Source organism: Vulpes vulpes, chromosome 12 (genome assembly GCF_048418805.1).
Source record: "Vulpes vulpes isolate BD-2025 chromosome 12, VulVul3, whole genome shotgun sequence".
NCBI lineage: Eukaryota > Metazoa > Chordata > Mammalia > Carnivora > Canidae > Vulpes > Vulpes vulpes.
The window spans coordinates 5,513,114-5,529,972 of record NC_132791.1 but is presented as its reverse complement, the minus strand read 5'-3'; positions in this window follow the sequence as shown (position 1 = coordinate 5,529,972).

Genomic DNA, 16,859 nt, shown 5'->3' with positions numbered 1-16,859 from the left:
GTGATCCCTCAAGCCTGCTGCAGGGACATGCACAGGAAGCAGGAAGAATAGAATCTCAGTCACACAGCTAACCCTTAAAAGACTGGCTCATTATGAAAGTGCTGGAAAGTTCAGGACCAGAACAGCACTTGACCACTGCTGCTGTTTCAGCTACCATGAACAAATTTCTCTTTAATAATGATTATGCCTGATAAGGGTCAAGTACGATGCCAAACACTTTCTAATTCTAATTATTTCTCTTTTTCATATTGTTTACTACTTTTTAAAATAATTTTTTATTGGAGTTCAATTTGCCAACATATAGCATAACACCCAGTGTTCATCCCACCAAGTGCCCCCCTCAGTGCCCATCACCCAGTCACCCCAACCCCCTGCCCACCTCCCCTTCCACTTCTTGGTTGTTATTTTACCTTTCTTTACATGTGTGCTTTGGCTTCTGGTTCTGTTATATGGGTGCCTGGGTGGCTCAGTTGGTTAAGTGTCTGCCTTTGGCTCAGGTCATGATCCTGGGGTCCTGGGATTGAGCCCCATGTTGGGGAAATCCCTGCTCAGTAGGGAGTCTCCCTCGGCCCCTGCCCCGGTCCTGTGCTCTCTCTTGCTCTCTCTTTCTCTCTCTCAATTTCTCTCTCTCTCTCTCATAAATAAATAAAATCACAAAGAAAAGAACAGTGGTTTTGGGTTGTGCTATAAATTTCTCAGCTCACTGTGCCTGGGTTTCAGATGATCATAGAATTCCTTGATAGCTCCACTTCATTGATTTATCTAACCAATATTTATGGTCCTCCTGTTAAGTGCCAGTCCTCAGCTAGATTCTGGAGTTTCCAAATTTAATAAGATAGTGGTGGGTCCTAAAGAGTGTGTGTGTGTGTGTGTGTGTGTGTGTGTGTGTGTGTGAGAGAGAGAGAGAGAGAGAGAGAGAGAGAGAGAGAGAGAAGGAGAGAGAGAGAGAGAGAGAGAGAGAGAAGAGAGAGAGAGAGAGAACACAAAATAATCCAAATTTATTTTTATTTTTATTATTTTTTTAGAGAGGGAGAGAGAGAACCTTAATCAGGCTCCATGCCCAGCTTGGAGCCAGAAGCAGGGCTCCATCCCACAACACTGAAATTATGACCTGAGCTGAAATCAAGAGTCAGATGCTTAAATGACTGAGCCACCAGGCACCACAGATCCAATTTTTATTTTGAAAAGATCCTTTTTCATGAGTGGAAGATGCATCAGGGGTGGAGAGGAGGCAGCAAGGAAGAGGTGAGAACAGGCAGGAGCCTATTTTAGTAATCCAGGTGAAAATGATGGTTTGGATTACAGCACAAGCCTCTTATTGGTTGCTTGGATGTTGCATATTAGTGAAAGGGTGATTTTTTTTTTGAGCAATTGAGGTGACGGGATAACTCTGAGGAAGTCTAGAGAATGGGAGGTGGGTTGTGGAATAGAAGATGTAAAGGAGCTTGGTACAGTTTATATTTGAAATATTAGGGAGAACCTGTTAGTTGACTTTGTAAGAGTGGATTTCAGGGGAATTATCTGGAGTGGAGATATACATTTAGTAGTCATAGCAAAAAGATGGCGCTTGTAGCCATGGTCATAGAAGAGATAATGATGGAAAGGACTATAGAAGTGGATGAGAAAGATGCTCCAAAGAATAATAAGTTCAGAGAAGTGAGGAGGATCCAGCTAGCTGACTGAATAAAATGTCCCAGTGATATGGGAGAAAAAAACCCAGGTGATTGCAGTGTTACAGAAGCTGAGAGAGAAACCATAGGGTGGAATTCAGAGCCCAAGAAGACGGTTGGCCATTAGTAGGCTTGAGAACACTTCCTCCATCATGGTAGGCTAAAAGAAGGAGAAAATGACCATGAATACTGTAGGCTTGAGCATGGGTGGTGAGAAGCTGAGGGAGTTTGCTTCTGCTAATTTGTATTTTTCTCAACTAAGTATGAGGCCAGGTCATCAGAGGAAACTGTGGATGGAGGAGGAAGTGTGGGAGGCATGAGAGAGAAATTATTCACCTCAGTGAGTGGGAAGGTCAGCCTGTGAGAGAAAGATGGTCAGGCCTTTGGGCAGTTGTGAAAGTCCACCGATACCTGGGACCATACGTAAATGTGAACCCTGTCAGCTCAGTCACGTGATTGCTTTCTCTAGCAACATACAGCTTCTTGGGGACACTGAGAGTGAGGGGAGGATGGTGTGTGCAGGCCAGAATGGTGGAGGGGGGCAGGGCAAGGAAGCTGAGGAGATTTTCTAGGAAGTAATTGCAATGAATGTTCATGCAATCTGGGATGAGGAGATTGCATCAAGAGGTCAGGAGAGACTGAAGGGGGTGAGAAGATGGTAAGGAATGAAGGATAATGTCCAATAATTGTGGCAAGGGGAGAAGGGCTTCTGTGGAGCATGAGACTTGGAATGACGGGATGGGGTGGTCAAGGTAGGGGGTGCATACATTGATATTTTACATATGATATAGTGTCTGTTGGTGGGAAAATCCAGGATGTGACCCATGGCAGTGGGTAGGCTAGATAGAGAGGGGGGAAAAGTTGAAGGGGCAGGAGACCAAAGTCCTGGATAGGTTCATGAATGGTTGCTGAGACCAGTAAGAATGATACAGGAATTGATGTGAGGAGGAAAACAGTCCCCAGCTCAGGTTTTTAAGTCTTTTATCCCTTAACGGAGCGTGATCAGGAGGTAAGTAGATAATAGCAACAAGGAGGTGTGAGTTCACCAAATCCTGAATGTTTTATAAGAGTAAAGGGGAGGAAGGGTGTAGAGAAAGAAATGGGAAACAGGGAGGACACCTACCCCATCCTAAGACTCTGATGGTGTGAGGTATGAGAGAATAAAGCACCTTCCATTTAAGAGGCCATGTACAAGAAATGGTGTCTCAGAGAACAGATTTCAGCTAAGGGAAAAAGGCAAAGAGAATTTACCAAGAAAAGTTGATTATTTATGGATATTTGCTGACCCCAGAGTTGGATTTTTAGAGGGTTGTAGTGGAAGGGTTTGTTGGGGAAGGATTGGGTGAGAATAAGAGATGTACAAAGCAGCAGGACATGTGTACCCACCAGATTTACAAAACCATAGGTAACCAATCATTCTATAGGCTCAATAAGGAGTAACTTGTCCCTAGCCAAATCCCCTAAAGCCAAATGGCAATGATTTGGGTACAGAATGTGGCTTCCTGTGCTTAAGAAGGTACTGAGAACCATGTCCCTCAGCAAAGGCTAAGGACAGTACACAGGGGAGGAAAAGGTGAAGGATGCAGGAGACCAAAGTGCGGGACAGGTTCATGTATGGATGATTAGGGCAATGAATTCTTATAGAAAACCTTATCCAATCCCAACTGCTTTTCAAGACAGAAGCCTTCCCTATAACACACTCAGTAGCTTATGCTTAAACATGTTTCATTAAAATGGTAATATTTCTAGAGTCTAGTTCATATTAACATAGATATGTGACTAAGTTATTTTTAAATGCCAAGTAAAATGTCAGTGAAAGGTCATATAATCCCCCTCAGATTAGCGAAAGTAATACAGATTGGTAGTACTCATGACTGGTGAAATTGAGGGAGGTGGGCACCGCTCTACACTACTGGTTGGAGAGTGAATCCGTTTAAAATTTGTGAATGATAATTTATAATATCTTAAAATCTTAAATGCCCATATCTGCTGACATTAAATTCTTCTTTCAGGAATCTAATCTATGAAACATTCTCACTATTTAAGGTACATACTGATGTAATTTTCAGGGATGTTAATGGCAGGTCTGTTGAAATAGTAAAATCCACAAACAAGGTATTCATCAATGGAGAAATGATCTGAAAATTATCTTTTTACAAAGAAATACTAGCCAGTCATTTAAAAGAATAAAGAACAATGATAGCAAGGACAGATCTGCAGGCACTGCTGTGAAAAGATGTCTGTGCTATATTCTTAACCCAAAAAAGTAAATTACAGACCAATATGTATGGCATGATTGCATTTTTGTAAAAGAAAATGTATATGGCTTATACACACACATATGCTTATGTATATATGTAGATATATATGTTTGTATGTATTTTACCAATTTTAAGACTTAAATTTTCATGTCTCTGAAATCAGGATATATCTTAAAATGTGCGCAATGTGTGGTGTGTTACAGTTTAATTGATAGTGTTCTTTCTTTCTTTCTTTCTTTCTTTCTTTCTTTCTTTCTTTCTTTCTTTCTTTCTTTCTTTCTTTCCCGTACAGAAATTGATGGCTCATTTTACAATTGACAGATTTGGACATGATGAAATATGGCAGGTAAATCAGAAAGAAAGATAAGAATGTATAAGCATAGGAAAAATAATACACATCAAATATTTACTAAGGGTTATCTTTAAGGATGGGGTTGAAATGACAGTAGGTGAGGATTTTTCCTTTCCTCTTTTTAAAAATATTTCTAAATGTAATTAAAATTTTTATTTGTGGTAAAAATGCCTAAAATTTAATTGAACACTTTGATGAATTTTTATAGATGTATAGGACCCACATAACTATCATTCAGAACAGATTTAGAATATTTTCATCTCCCCAGAAGTTTCCTTCACCCCCAATCAATATTCATCCTTCCTCCCTGTAGACTCTATTTTGCCTTTTATCCACACAGATTCATTCACCAGTTCTGAACATTACATAAATGCAATCACATATGAATGCATTCCATTCATCAAATGGGATAAAATGAAATGTATTCTTTTGTGTCTGGCTTCTGCTTAATGTAATGTCTATGAGGTTCATTCCTATTATTTGTGTGGCAGTAGTTTTTCTTTCCTTCATTGATGTGTAGGATTCCATTGCATGAGTATACCACTACTTATTTAACCATTTTTCTATTAAAGGACATTTGAGTTATTTTTGTTTTGGGACTATTACAAACAAAGCTAATGCATTCATGTACCTGTCTTTTTCTGGACATATGATATGACCTTAATTCTGTTAGGGCTGACCATGCCTAGGAGTAGTATGGTGGGGTCACTGGGCAAACATATGGTTAGCCTTAGTTGATATTGCCAAATAATTTACCAAAGTGATTTTACCATTTTTTCTTCCTCCTGCAATCAGATTTCCAGTTGTTTCACACCACCACCAATATTTGATATTGTCTGTCATCCTAACTTTTGCAATTCTGGTGCATATGTAGTGGTATCTCGTGGTGGCTTTAATTTCCATTTCTCTGACTACTAATGATATGCCTTTCAAAGGCCTTATTGGCCATATAGATATTCTCTTTTCTGAAGTGCTGTTCCATTCTTTTTTTTTTATTTGACTTATGAAAGTTTTTATATATTGTGGATGTGAATCCTTTGTCATATATATATATATATATATATTCATATATATATATGAATTTGGGATGAATATCATCCCAAATATTTGTGGCTTTTCTATTCACTTTCATAATGGTATCTTCTCCTGAACAGAAGTTCTTAATTTAGATGAATGCCAATTTATCATTCTTTTATGGTGTGGCTTTCATACACTATTAAAACATTTTAATAATGGGGGTACCTGGGTGGCTCGATGGTTGAGCATCTGCCTTTGACTCAGGGTGTGATCCTGGGTCCGGGGATCAAGTCCTCATTGGGCTCCCCACAAGGAGTCTGCTTGCTTCTCCCTCTGCCTGTGTCTCTACCTCTCTCTGTGTGTCTCTCATGAATAAATAAAATCTTTAGAAAAATAAAACATTATAATAATAACATTTAAAGACATTAAAAAGATATATTTTTCTTCCCTCGTTGCTCTGGCTAGGACTCTAGTTCAGTGTTCATAGAAGTGGCAATAATGGGAGTCCTTGCCTTGTTTCTAACCAGTGGACACATGTTTACTCTTTCACCACTGAGTGTGCACCACCATATGTGCACAGCTAACCTGTCCTCTGATGGGTCATGGGTGAGGCTCTGCAAAGCCAAAAGTCATAGTTATCACAGGTGTTCCATCCCTTAGTTGGACATTTCTAGATCAGCCCTAACATAAATGACCCTCTCAGGGCTTTGTTTCCATATCTTTAAATAGGAAGAAATAATAGGACCACCCACATAGGATACCTGTGAAGATTAAGAGGATTATTTAAACATAAAAGCACTAAAACTAATGCCTCGTTCTTCTCTTATTATATGTTAGCTCTTATTATTAGCTGGTTTTATTGCATTTGTTGGGCATTTCAATACATCATTTTATACTTCATTCAGGGTGTCTTGGTTACATATAGCTTATTTTCCACATCAATTTTTAAGCTCTATAAAAGCAAACCTGGGTCTTGTACTTTCCTCAAACTTCTTTTGCACTAATCAAATTTACTGTCTAATAGCACAGCAAAATAATAATATTGGGATTTTTTTTCCATTTGTATATCTGAATTAGCATTGACCTGATCTTTTTTGAAGAAGTGACATTTTGGGTATCATGGTTGTGTCTCTAATATGCAGAGATTTTACTTTCTTTTTTTTTTTGAGATTTTACTTTCTTTAAGTATTCAGATAAAGAGATGAAGAAAGTTTTCAAAAAATAGAATAAAAACTAATTTGCTGAAAATCTGGATTGGAGTCCTGGTTTTTCCATTTATTTATTAGCTAGGTGATTTTCATCTCTGAGCCTCAATTTCTTTACATCTTATCAAATGGGCCTAGTAATACCTCGTTTTTAGTGCAATATTTAGCTTTCTTCCCTATTTCAATATTGGATTAAAATAAAAAATAATCATATTTCTTCAACAGAATTGTTATTCAAAAGTAGCTGAACCATTAGTACACTATAAATCTGTACTGTAATCACTAGTGTGTGTGTGTATGTGTGTATGTGTGTTGAATTAATTGCAGAAAAGGGTATAGACCAATGTTTATTGAAGAGGTTTCTTTTGAGATGCTAATAGATGTTCCTGGGTTGGAGAGAGGGTTACAAATAGAAAATTTGCAAAACTGGTCAATATTCACAGAATGATAATCAGTTATAGTTCTAGGACACAATTTGCATCTTTATGGATGAGAATTATTTGCATTACTATCAATTTTCCTCAATTTCAGGGCAGTAAAAAAAAATCTCAGAGACAATGAAAGCTTAAAACGATCTGAATTCATGAGCCAGTCAGTACTCTCTCTAAATTTCAATCTTTCACAATTTTTCCCTATATTACATGTCTTCTCAAACAGAATGCTATTCTTGCTAATCTTTTACTTAAAAGGAGCCTGGAGTTGATTATTTAAAAAATATATGCACATATAGCTCAGTTTAATGAGTATTTGGATAGAACATCTTCAGTTGGAAAGATGTTGAGCTCAAAGGGAAAAATTCAATATAGCAAGTTTTTGAAAGGTGATTTTAGCTTCTATTCAAATCAACAAATATTTCATAAGTACCTACGTTGTGATTCAAAGGAGAATAATGGTACCTTGTCTTTTGGGGAACTTAACAATGTTCTACCTTCCATAGTATTGGGTTTGGCCCCCATGTTTGCATAGGATCCCATGCCTGGTAATATATTTCTAGAAGTCTAGATAATTCAGTCTAGAAAATAGCCATCTAGGGAGTTCCATAATTCAAGGAGAATCCACTTAAGTCCCCTGTACTAATGTAAATGGAAGACCCTCCACTTACCATCTTGCCTCTGTTTCCAAATTCCCCTGGGAGGCTGATGGAAGAAAAATAGACAAATCTAAGAGCAGACAATTGTCCAGGAGCAGTACATTCTGAATCCACATTTTGGAAAGAGACATTTGCATTAAAAATATTTTTATTATTATTTTTAAAAATTTTTAAAAAGATTTTATTTTATTTATTCATGACAGACACAGAAAGAGAGAGAGGCAGAGACACAGGCAGAGGGAGAAGCAGACTCTATGCAGGGAGCTTGATGTGGGACTCAATCCCGGGTCTCCAGGATCATACCCCAGCTGAAGGCAGCGCCAAATCGCTGGGCCATTAGGGCTGCCCAAAAATCTTTTTATTATTATAATGAAGCTAATTATATTATATAATAATTATTATTATAAAGAAGCTCAGCTCCTCACACTTCAAACCACTTTTATTTAAAACGTGATCTTTGTTTTTGTGTAACTAAAAGGTCTATTAATTTTTTTTTTCTAAAAACAAAGCAAAACCAAGCCCCTTTTGTCCTCAAAGTTTAATTTAAGTTTCTGATATTATAAAGCTCCTGGCAGCTTTAATCATCAAGATTAAATAATAATAATAATAATAATAATAATAAAATTCTATTTCAGTGTCAGCTACTATACTATGTACAACTAGACTGAATTGGGTCATTATAATGATGTGCAGGAATTTCTTGGAGTTAAGGGGTCCAAGTTGTGATCTTAATACTATTCTCTTTTTCATAGTTCTTCTGTCCCTTCTTATTGGAAGTGATCCCTCCTCACTGCTTTTGGTGGATTTGACTCTAAGATCTCTTAGTGTGCCACTTCCTCATATTGTTAGGATAGATACTACCATGGTCAAAGCCCATGCATTTGTCCATAGAACCTCTTACTCAGCATTTATAGACGTGGTCTCTACATAATTCGCAAACACTTCACATTCCCCTCTAACAGACAACATTGAGAAATTCAGGTAAAGGCAGTGGCCAAATGATTCTCTTTGTGGGTGAATTTAAGATGTATGGTATATAAGTATGTATATCTGAACATATAGAGAGCCATCAGTAATATATAGCAGATTCCGCAAACATTTTCTATAAAGGACCAAATAATAAACATTTTAGGCTTCTCAGGCTATAGAGCTGTCCTGCATTCTGGCACAGTTACTTAACTTGTAGTCATCACAGCACAAAAGCAGCCTTAGAATATAAGCAAACGGATGGACACGGCTGTAGTTACTGACCTCGAAACATAGTATAATCTGGACAAGAAATCATAATGCCAGGGCATCCCAGCTTTGCCCCTTACCAACTGAGTGCACAGCTTAGTTCTCTTGAACTAATGTCACTTGAAATAATCATTTTGTAAACTCTAAAATACTGTGCAGACATCTAAGATGGTATTCATTCAATCGTTCATTTATTCAACAAATTTGATACATATCAAATTCCCATTGTGTGTCAAGAACTGTCCTTGGAACAACAAGGTGGTAGCAGGTAAGAATGAGTCACATAAATTTTGGGAAGCATACCAATGTCAGGCTGTTGGGTGATTGTCAGGTTGGGGTCATAAGGTAAGATGACACCCTGGTGGGAGTGGGGGGGTTCCCCTGAAAGGAATTGATGTTCACACAGTCACTTATTTTGGGAAGTGGTTAATTCTAGGCAGGAAATGAGTTGGCACTTTGAGCTGGGGGTGGTCACACTTCTTTCTCTCTGTGGGGCCAGGAAGAGTTGGGCTAAGATTCTAAGTCGCAGAAAGGCCTAAGTAAATCTCACTGGGGAGTGAGATGTTTCTTAACTGTATGGAGTCAGGCCTATAGCGATTGATATCATCAAATTCATGATTTTCCACTTAGTGGGACCAGCAACCAAGGGGAAAAGCAGCCAGCATTTCTGGGGCAGCCAGTGTGAAGACTCAGGGTTGTAGAGTCGCTGGCCTCAAAAAAGCAAGATCCCATGCAGTATCCAGAGTAGGGTGTGAATGATGCAGGATCAACCAAAATAATTTGGAAGCAAGAATCACTTTGTTTTGTAGATACTGGTAGCTAGTGAACTATGTGTAAACATTGTTCTTTTTTTTTTTTTTTTTTTTTTTTTTTTTTTTGTAAACATTGTTCTTAAAACCAAACAATTATAGTACAGGGTAGTAAGTGTTTAGATAGAAAAGAGGATGTCAAGGCAGAAATTGGATGCCTAACTTAATCTGGGAATGATTCTTGAGAAATAAGGTCTAAGTTGAGATTTTATGAGTGGGGTCAGGTTAACCAAGTGGAGAAGGGAGGGGAAGCACAGTGCAGACCAAGGGATCAGCATGTGCAGAGTCAGGCAGCCTCAGAGGCAAGAGTGCAGCGTCATTAGGGATGTGATTCTGGAGTCAGACCATGGGCATTTACATCCTGGCCTCTGAACACTTAGACATGCTCATGCGTTTCATTGAGCCTCTGTTTCCTCATCTAACATGGAAATGTCAATCTTTATCTCATTAAACAGTGTCGAGGATGAAATAGATAACAGTACTGAAGGCTTCAGTATGATGCCTGGAACTCGGTAAACAAGCCCTCAGTCAGGGTTAGCAATAATAGATATTGATGTAATATAAAGCTATTTAAGTAAACACACCAGAATTGATGAAGGACTAGTATGAAAAGGTCAGATTCGGCTGAGGGCTGTGTATTTGAGTGTATGAAAGTAATTTTGGCAGTAGGAATTAAGCTTCCTTAAGCATTTTCTTGCTTTTCCCTCGTCTCAATGTGTCAATCCCATGATGGGTCATGGCCTTTGTTCCCTTGACTACTTCTGCGCCTGATGCTGAGTGCGCCAGGCCAGCTGTTAAAATGAAACTAGTTGCAAGAGCGGAAGGCAGACTCAGAAAGGTCACAGCAGTTATGTTCTCTGTGCCCCCAGCAGTGGGAATGGAATGATGAAATACTTCAGCTGGTTTTCACTTGGAGCTTTTTGTTGGTGAAGGTGGATCAGACTCCAATTCAGCATGTTCTTAACTAGTTAAGGTGATACCCTCAGCTGGTATTTCCCTGTCTCGCTGCAAGTGAATCTACACATTTCCCGAGCGCTGACTCTGTGCCAGACTCTGATCTGGGTGCTGGGGCTCAGAGTGGATTCTTGCTTCTAGGAGCTCAGCTCTAAGTGCAAGAACAAAAACAAAAACAGGAACAGAAACAAAACAAAAGAAAGCAAAAAAACTGGCAAACACCAATACTCCAGTGTGCGAATACTGTTGCCATGGGGGCAGTTGCAGGGAGGGGACCCCCAGGACTTCATTTCTCAAATATTTATAGGTTTTTCCAGGGTAGTTTTCCCTAAAGTATGAAAGTATTCATTGAGCATTTGCCTCATGAACATCTTTGCTCATCCAAATAGCTGGTTTTTCCAGATGCAGATGGAGCTGGCTTCAGTGAGTTGGAGGAAACATCGTTCCTCTCACATTTGCCCTTGAGCTTTTCCCTGCTCCTCTCCTACACTGAAACTCCTTTGCTTATTGTATGTTCTTCCCACAGCTTTGGAAAGGATTATGCTTCTTATTTTACAGTTGAGGAAATTTAGAGAGTGTCTGTGACTCATCAAGATCCTCCTGTTAATCACTGCCTGAGCCAGGATTCAAACTCAGGTTTCCAAACCATCCGTTCCCATCTGCCACCCCCAGACTTGGTTTCTCTCTTTCTTTGGCCCTAGGGAAAGTACATCCTCTACTCTGGACTACATTCCAAGCTTTCAACATATTGGTTAGTCTTGTCCCGGCTCTTGCCCAAAATACCCAAGGGAAAGACTGGACTGAAAGCAATTTTTAAAAACTCAGTGATAATTAAAATGAATATCATCATGGTGACTTAATGATGCTTTTGGTAGTGTCTAGACCCTCATATTTGCATAAACAGCAGAAGGGCAGGAGAACCCATTTCCCAAAGTCAGCTGGGAGGACGCAGGGAAGCATAATGGATTCAGAGAAACCTACACTTACCAGGGAAAATCATCTGAACCAGCAGCCCTCAAACTGTTAGGTCTCCAGGAATATCAACCTTGTGGATCTTATCAAAATGCAGATTTTGTTTCAGTAGGCTCCTAGGTAGATGTGAGATTCTGCATGTGTAGCAAGCTCTCTGGTGGTGCCAGGGCTGCTGGTTCAGGACACAGTATGGGTAACGAGGATTTAAACCACTGACTCTTGAACTTAAGGTTTAGGAGCTTAAAATAATTCTGATGCCTGGGTTCTAACCCCAGAAAGTCTAATGTAATTGGTCTGGGCTGTGGGCTGGGGACAGATGTTAAAAAATGTTTCATTTGATTCTAGATGTGCCAAAATTTGATTTAAACTCTAGAGTGAGGGGATCCCTGGGGGGCTCAGTGGTTGAGTGTCTGCCTTTGGCTCAGAGCGTGATCCTGGGGTCCTGGGATCGAGTCCCACGTTGGGCTCCCTGCACCCTGCATGGAGCCTGCTTCTCATGGGTGCTTGCTTCTCCCTCTGCCTGTCTCTCTCTCTCTCTCTCTCTCTCTCTCTCTGCCTCTCATGAATAAATAAATAAAATCTTTAAAAAAAATAAAAATAAACTCTACGGCGAGTGTACCCCCTATGAGATGATTAGAACAGCATATAACTGTTTCACAGGGGCAAGAAGGAAATGGATTATATAGTGAATATACCACACCTAGCTCAAAGAAGGGGTTCAACACACCAAGCGAGGGTTTGTTTCTCTTTTTTTCCCCCTCCAAATTCTCAGATGCCACAGATGAGTTCTGGCATCTGGAAATTTGCCCCTTCTTTGATAGCTGCTGTCTTACTCTCCTGAGTGTTGAAAAACATTTATAAGAAAAAAGGTAGCTTTTAATTCACATTCCCATACTTTTGAAAGGATTCTTAGTCTTTTTGTCCCTTTTGGGTGGCTTATGTGGTATCTTTTCACACAGAATGTGGCCTGTGTTTAAAGAGATTTTCTCTGATTATTCATTTAAGAAATAGTTACTGAACAGCTATTATGTCCTAGGAGTTGTGCTGGGCTGTGAGGACCCAGTGCTGAATAAGAATGATAGGATTCCTGCCCTCCAGGAGCTTGGATGCTGGAGAGGAAGTATAGAGAGAGCCAGAGTGAAGAGCATCATGCACTAAAGGATCGGACAAATGGGGAAGACAACAAGCAGGGAATTAGGTGAAGCTAGAAAAGTCTGGAAGACTTCTCTAAGGAGATCAGAGCAATGATAGGAGTTAGGCGGGCAAAGAGAGTGAAAGAATATTCCAGGCAGAAGGAAGAACACCTGCAAACACCAGGTGGCAAGGCTGAGCATGGAAGGTTTGAGGAAGTGAGAGAAGTTCAAAGCTATTTGAGTATCAAGCACAAGGTGGGAGGTGGCATGAAGCGAGAGAGGAAGAGGGAGGTTGATGGGGAGGGGGAGAGGTTAGATTTTTAGGAAGGCTGGGTCCATCGTGGTTGGAGAGTGGAATGTTGGAGCAGAGATGTTCACACACCAGGTGAATTCCAGCCCTCCCACCCTCTGGCTGTGTGATGTTGGCCATGCTACTCAAAGTCTCAGAGTCTCGATGTCACCGTCTGCAATGTGGGGAATACAGTAATGCCTGCCTCCCAGGGCTCTTCGGAAGGTTAAATGAATGAGAATGTGAAAAGTGCAGAATGTGTAAGAGCTTGATAAATGGTCATTATTGTTATCGGTACCCAGAATGATAGTGCCATCTAGGGATGGGATTTGTAAGGGGTAAGACAGGAGCCAGAATGTGAGTCAGGAGGTGGCAAGGGTAAGGCAGGTGACATGGTGCCGGGCGGGCACAAGAAGACGGATGAACTGGCTAGATGTTGATTGGATGGGAAATAGGAAAGAAGGGTCATAAGAGACTCAGATGATCCTTGAGATTTAGAATGTAGGAATAGTGACAAGTTGGGATGAGTCTTGTGAAGTCAGTTTTGCAGGGTGAGATTGTATCCATCAGGGATCATTTGCAGAGACCAGATGTCACTCTAGCTTGTTCAGCAGGAAGGCAAGTATCACAGGGTATTAAGTGGCTTACAGACTCGCTGAGAGGGCTGAGGAAACAGAATCCAGGTTGAGCTTTCAGGAGTAACTTTTATCTTATTTTATTTTTTTAAATTGGAGTTCAATTTGCCAACATATAGCATAACACCCAGTGCTCATCCCGCCAAGTGCCCCCCTCAGTGCCCATCACCCAGCCACCCCAACCCCCCCAACCCACCTCCCTTTCCACTACCCTTTGTTCATTTCCCAGAGTTAGGAGTCTCTCATGTGCTGTCACCCTCACTGATGTTTCCCGCTCATTTTCTCTCCTTTCCCTTTATTCCCTTTCACTAATTTTTTATATTCCCCAAATGAATGAGACCATATAATGTTTGTCCTTCTCCGATTGACTTATTTCACTCAGCTTAATACCCTCCAGTTCCATCCACGTCGAAGCACATGGTGGGTATTTGTCGTTTCTAATGGCTGAGGAATATTCCATTGTATACATAAACCACATCTTCTTTATCCATTCATCTTTCGATGGACACCGAGGATTCATCTTTCGATGGACACTGAGGTCAGGAGCAACTTCTAATGCCACCTCTCAGAACGGGGCCGCTAGGAGAGCTGCTGTCTCTTCAGTAATCTTGCAGTCAGGAAGCCGCCCCTTTAGAGCCACAACACCGCTGTTTCAAACAGGAAACCACCATAATCAGGAAGCCGCTACTGCTATCAGGTCTAGAACCACTGCGAATCTGCAACAGACCATGTCAGCAGAGTGGATGCTCCTGTCCCTACACCCAGACTCACCTACCAACCAACCTAGTATCTGAACACTGGCACCTATGCAAGTGCACCTGTAGGAAAACCAAACACCTCCACAGCTGGGCTCGCTGGCAGGGTGGACGAAAGTTTAAAATCTTGTCCATCTCGGACTAAATTCTTCTAGAACTCAAGCTACAAGGGATTAGAAAAGTATGTTTTGAGCCTTCCAACTTCTGGAGCAGGGAAAGTCACACTAGAACAGCACTTTGCAGACTGTGGGCTGTGACTCATTTTTATGACAGCATCATAAAAATCAATTCAGGTGGTCACAACAAAAACATTTTTCTTAGTCACAAGTGGTATTACTTAATGTAACCTTTGTCCTAGGGTTTTGTGTGTGTGTGTGTGTGTGTGTGTGTGTGTGAGCGTGTGTACACATCTTTGCAAAGTGAACCGTTTCTTCTTTTGAGCCACAGTAAAAACAAAACAAAACAAAACAAACCTTGAAAGTCACTACACTAGATGTGGAGCGCCAATCTTCTATTGCGAGGTTACAGAAAGAACTAATGGGCAGAGCCCACTGACTACTGAATATATGGGGCTGAATTTTAGGAGCAATTAAAGCTGGAGATATAGATTATGCAGTCATTGGCGAGAAGATGCCATTGAAGCCCGGGGAAGTTGATTGAGCCATCCAGGGAGACAGCATGGAGTGTGAAGAGAAAGAGGTCAGGGATGGACACCTAGAAATACAGACATTTGGAGAATTTTCCTTCTGGGCTTGTGCTCTTCCTTCTTGCATTCTGGTAGTTTCCATTTACTCTCCAGGGAGAGAACTGGATCCAGGGAAGCCACAGAATGCTTTGGAAAGGTGGGTTTCAAATCCCACGTCAGTCCGAGCTGAGTGTGTAGCAGCCTGAGAGAGCTGTGGCGCCTACCGTGCTGGATCATAAACCAGCACCTGGCATGAGGGCCTGACACCACATCCCCACTCAGGCCTTGTGTGTGGAATGGATGTTCAGAGCAAAGAAGTTCTAGGAAAGATGGAAAGAGCTTTTTTAGATTTCAAAGCTCCAGCTCATGAGCTGCGACCACAGAGGGGTCTAACCTCACTAGCAAAGGATGACTCAGTAGTGTTAGGGTGCAAGGTATAATTTTCAAAGAGTATTTCTGTTATATAGAAAAGTGGCAACAAGGAGTGGGAGCTGTGTAGGAAGATATGCTCGTTGCAGCAAAATTAGGAGGTAAAAAATGTTCATCGATAGGAGCATGGGCAATCTAGCATATTCAAACAATGAAATGGGAAACAGCAGTTAAATGAGTGAGCTAGATCTGTAGCCTGTATAAATCTGTATAAATCTCAAAAAAAAATTACATGAAAAATTTAGTCACAAAATGTGATATTAAGTATGATATCATCTATTTAAAAATTCATTCATTAAAATATTTAAAGCCACACAAAACTGCACTATATATTCTTATGAGGAAACAAGTATAAAATTATGTAAATGAAGGGGCTGGGCAAACTTTGGGGCAGTGGCTGTCTCTGGGGAAGGTAGGAAGGAAATGGATGGAGGAGTGAAGCTTTGCTTTATCTGTGGTGTTGCATTTTTTTAAAAGAAGCAGAAGCAAATATGACAAAATATTAATAGTTTTAAGTAAGCGGGTGAGGCATGGGAGAAATATTATTTTCTGTTCTTTTCATAATTAAAAATAAATCCAAGTGTACATATGTTTTGCAATGCCCAGAGCAAGAGCCAAGCTTCTTTCCCTGACTGCAGGTTAAGCAGGTGACCTGAAACAATTACTAGAAGAAAGTGGACACACACACACACACACACACACACACACACACACGTGCTTATACACACATATAACACACACGTATATGTATAATACACATGTGTGTGCATCCGCATATATATACATAAACACATATATACACGTATACACGCGCATATGCATAACTTCAGATCAAAACAATAAGCTTTTAATTTTTAAATTATTTCTTCAGTTTCTGAGAGGTTGAACCTTTATGTATGGGACCCTGGCCTTTTTCTGTGATTTGACCGTGTACTGAATCTAGAGACTATCTGTGTCTCACATTCGAATGATAATCCTGGAGGATCTGAGTGGGGGCAACGAAGAACAGAGGAAATCCCTGAATGCTGGGACCACCCCATTGCAGGGCTGCAAAGATGGGAACCAAGGAATTACAGAAAGGCTACAGGTTGAGAGCAGTAAAGCCTGGTGGGAAATCCTGGGCTCCACTGCTAGCTCAAATCCCAGCTCTGCTTCTAACAATCGTGAGGACTTGACAAGTCTCTGCCCACTCTTGGGCTTGCATTCAAACACTGGCTTAGCTTATCAATCAGGATCTTTCCAGAGATGACACGGACTGACTTCTCAATCCTCTTAATGTAAGTGCCAGAATAATCAGTGGTATTCCAGGGGCTTTGAAAGGCTCTCCTGTTTGGTAAATTCTGCCCAAATTCCCTCAGCATTTCCTC